The 4,585-nt window shown below is 36.0% G+C and overlaps 1 long non-coding RNA gene across 1 annotated transcript in view; it reads right to left on the reverse strand.

Annotated features, from left to right (window-relative positions):
* Positions 1–3,603, reverse strand: part of LOC106867787 (uncharacterized) — a 4,913-nt gene extending 1,310 nt beyond the window's left edge. The window contains exons 1-2 of the long non-coding RNA XR_001409186.2: positions 1,959–3,603; positions 1,428–1,497 (exon numbers count right to left, since the gene is read on the reverse strand). This is a non-coding gene — a long non-coding RNA (uncharacterized LOC106867787). The remainder of the gene's footprint in view (positions 1–1,427; positions 1,498–1,958) is intronic.
* Positions 3,604–4,585: the final 982 nt, after the last annotated feature.

A 4,585-nucleotide genomic window follows, 5' to 3' on the forward strand; every position in this document is an offset into this window, starting at 1 on the left:
GTAGGAGATCGTGATAGATGGGGTGGGTACTGTATGGGTGGATGGATGGATAGCATGAGCTTATACCGTTTGCAGATTAGGGAGATTTTGTTTTTTTGTTAAAAAAAAAAAGAAAAAAAACAACCACTAAAAAGATGTTTTAACAGAGCAGATCGGAAACGTCTGATTTGGCACTCATTTTGTCTCATTTGCCGACTACGTTTAGCAATAAGCAACCACTTATAGTCACCTATGGTTAAAAAAAATGTGTGTGGGTGAACACAGAAGCTAAGATATACCACCAGAGAGATAAATTTATATATATATATGGTATACTTTGAACACCGGGATGTGTATTTATTTTAATTAGAAATAGTCTTTTTTTTTTTTTCCTTCATTCCATTTTTTTAATGGAATGACAAGCTAAACTCCTATTTTCTGCTAAAAATTAAAACCTGTTAAGTTTTAATTTTAGCCACTCTATATGGACAGGGGTATCTAACTTGTTGCAAGAATGTTTTGAACGGCAGTTTCTTCTAAGATCTAATTAGTAATTAGTAATACAAAGTTACATTAGGTTTCTTGGTCTGCTCTGGTACATATAATTATTTCGTTCGCTGACATAGTTTTCAATTCCCGCAGTCTATAACCAAAGTTAATGTGTGTGTGTGTGTGTGTGAGGAAGAGAAATATACACCGATACCTTTGTCAGAAATCTGCGTGATGTATGAGTGGTGGGGACAAAGAGACCCCTTAATACATCTGTAACAAATCTGTATGTATGGATATATATATATATATGTATAAGGGATCCTAATAATACTTTAGTGAGAAGGAATGCGTGCGTGTTTGTTAAGCTACAAGCTCTTGTTTTGATTTTCTATTAGAATTGCTTCCATCTCGAACACCTTAAGGGAAAGAATGAATGCCACAGTATACTATTTATATTTTCCGAAATGTCATACCTATGTAAGGAAGTGCGCGGTGCGCCTTCATAGCCGGAAGCGACCGAGTGGATAGCTTCACCGCATCCCCCCCCTCTCGCCGTTCGTTGACATCTCTAACCTAAGGTAGACGTTTCAGTTGTCATCTTTTTCACCCTCCCACTCATATCGCATTATACTACTTACCTCCAGATATTATTAAACGGTGCATCCATTTTCGTTAGCCGTAAATAAAAAATGAAGGCTGTTGTACGTCGACTAAGGATTCTGATAAAGTCAGTTTAAAGTTACACAGGCCGGGCGTTTTAACAATTGTCCCGCCATCTGAATAATTACACACATAGACGCACCCTGTTACAGAGCAAAGTCGATTCGGGTGTATGTTTGTTGTGTAAAATAGACCCCCAGCCTCTAGACTTGCTTCACAGTTAAAGCATCAGCTAATGTATAATATAAAATATATGGATATTTGTAGCAAGATATTAAATAAATATATCAACTCACAATATCTGTTGTGTCCGTGAAGTCCCTTGATTTTAACAGGAGGGAGAATGCTTTGTCAATGCATTTTAAACTGAAAGAAAAAAAAAAAGGAAATGATGTCAGCGAACAAATTTATATGATGAACAGCCAGCTAAATTAATCTTATTGCTCCATTATTGCATCAAAATATTTTGAAAGCAGTTGTGTATTATTTTTATAATCTTAATTAGCAATAAAAGAAATTTCTCGATTACGTTATTTGTCCATTTTAGGTATATGCATCCACCCACAGTTAAAATGCTAGTTAACGGAAAACTTCTGATGATTTTGAGGCGTTCATGCCTTTCCAAATGCTCTACATATCGACGTTAAAACCTTGGGCTTGTCTACGCGGGTATATCCTACTGAAGATAGTGACTATACTTTAATCTTGATATATATATATAACTGCATGAGGGAGATATTACATGTATATAATGTTATAAGTTGAACACCTTGTATGTTAATATCATCAGTAATTAAGCTGGTTTTATAAAAAAAAATTTCCAATACCTTATTTTCAAGTGATTTGCTCTTTATCTTTTGGTTGAAAATAAGTTCCGTTCGATGCAAATCTGATCTATAAGCACTTTGAGTCACTCTCCGCTGCATTAATCATCTTTGTCCAACACATTTCGTTTCGTCTTCTTTTAACATGATCCTGGATTTTTCGTCCTTGATCCCAAAATTTAACGTTTATTTATTTCCACGTTACAGAAAGCAACATCTTGCTATTCGTTTCAGTTATTGGGCTGCGGCCAAACTGGGGCACTACCAGAAAGAAGGCGTGGGTTTATATATATAGATAGATAGATAAAGAGAGAGATAGATAGATATATAGTTGATTGAATTTTGAATTGACCTAAGTAATCGTTTATCGATGTTGGTTGGATTCTGGATCGATAGAACGGCGCTCTTCTTTGAACTCCGCAGTGTGCAGTATTTACTGATACTTATTAACGAGTGGTTTCACCATCTCTATCTAAACTGTGTGTAGGAGTGGAATATTAAAAATACCTTCTATTGACAGGCAGGGTGGGAATTCATAGCGAGGGTTTGCAACCTTGCTAGGTAGAAGATATCTCGCGTCACCCGATGCTCCATGAGAAGCGGAAGAATCTAAAACTGAATATGCTACATGAAGTTCTGGATTAGTACGACCTTACGAAAAAACTTTATACACGAGGGTATATTTATGTCTACAGTTATCTATCTATCTGTATATATATATATCGTACGTTCCCATGGCCTATTTATTTCTTGTATGCATGCACTGTTGTCTCACCAAAAGTTCTCTCTCTTTTTTTTATATATGTATAATCTTTGCTAGAATCTTAAGAATGTCTGCTGGTGGTAACAACTATTTCGATTCGCAGTTGTAACCATTTTCATGCCATATACTCTTGTTTCCTACGAGGTTTTGTGCCTAAAGCACTGATATTGGGTTCTGTAAGAAAATTTGGCTCAATATGATCCTCCGAAGCAGTGCTGAGTTATTTTGTTGCGTTTAATGAAGCACAAACGACCACAAAATTTATACTAAAACTTTTAATGAAATAGCCATTGCTCTTTCGGCCGGCCTGTCTTCTCTGTATATGTGTAGGAGCGGACAGAATTACGAGATTTACACCTACTAACATTGAGAACGGGTATTTCCTTGTACTGTGTTATATATATACTTCTATATCTTCTTGATTTAGTTCGCTGTACACAGGCTGTGATGAAAATATGTCAAAGCTAAATGTCAAGTAACCAGAATCAAGCTCTGATCCTTTGAAACTGATTGGGGTTTTAGGCAAACACACACATACAGATGGGGAGTCCCCATAACCCATTTGGGTTACTAGGTATTGATTGAAAATATCGTCTTCGTGTACCCAGAGCACAACAGCTAATTGGAATCAACCATCTCCAAATTAACTGTAGCCATGGAAGCTTTGAGCACATCGTCGCTGGTCAATTATATATATAGATCTCACTGCTATAAGCAACGAATTGTCCCTTCTCGTTGTAGTAGTCTTGATACTAGATGGACTGGGCCATTGTCCATCGCCACCGATCTCGTTCCCCTCCACCACCGTACACTTAGGGATCTGTTGTTCGTTCAACGACATCCTTTAGGAATAGGGGGATTCGTTGACTGAATGATTACTACAACTACTACTACTGTTTATCTTTTTGAGCAACTCATTCCCCTGGTGGTACAATGCAGTTTAACGTGTATACATCAGACATACTCGTGAATGTGTGTGTACACTATATATATATATATATATATATATAACACATACATGTATGTAATGCATTTGATACCTTTTTTTATTTATTAATCTGTAGGAAGTTACAAAAGTGACTCGAGCCAGTTGTTTCGTGCATGCTACATATCAAACTTATTAGCGCTAGTTTCTACAAAACCTCTCTCTCTCCCCCTCCCGCTATATATATATTGGGTAACTCTATGTCCAAGGTATAAAATTTTGTTGTAATAATGATAATAATATTTATATATATATATATATATATATATATATACACACACATACATATATTCATATTCACACACATAATATATGTAATGTGTGTTTATATGTTTGTGTATGTGTACATAAATGTGTAGTATGAATTCAATATTTAGGCCAATTTTTGTCGTGTGTAACAGAAGCCGACTGTTTCACTTGCACTATCGTGCATGCTGTTGTTAAGAATTGTGCAACAGCACACGTGCAGAAATACTTGTATATTTTTAATACTATGTTTGATCAGGGAGGTGACGTTGCGACATTATTGTTGTGTTAGTGTCGCAATAATGTGAAGTGGTTTCTTCCGAGAATCGAAACTAGATCGTCAACTCGGTCCCTGGAGATTAATTTTCTTTTCGTCTGAAATTATATTGAGATCTATTTTGGTTATACACAGGAATTCAGAGTTATAGCGAAGTGAATATGAGATGTTGTGATGTGCATGTTTTTTTTTTTTCTTTGCTTTTTCCGAACTGCTTTAGCGGTCTAATTCATATATGATAGTAACCGGATTGCATACACGGCCCACTTAAAACTTATTTACGTATAACGACGTTTTGTAAAAAAAAAACACAAAAAACTCTAACCCCAAGGCCACGAACTGGAAGGACAGTAAGTGTT

Source organism: Octopus bimaculoides, chromosome 2 (genome assembly GCF_001194135.2).
Source record: "Octopus bimaculoides isolate UCB-OBI-ISO-001 chromosome 2, ASM119413v2, whole genome shotgun sequence".
NCBI lineage: Eukaryota > Metazoa > Mollusca > Cephalopoda > Octopoda > Octopodidae > Octopus > Octopus bimaculoides.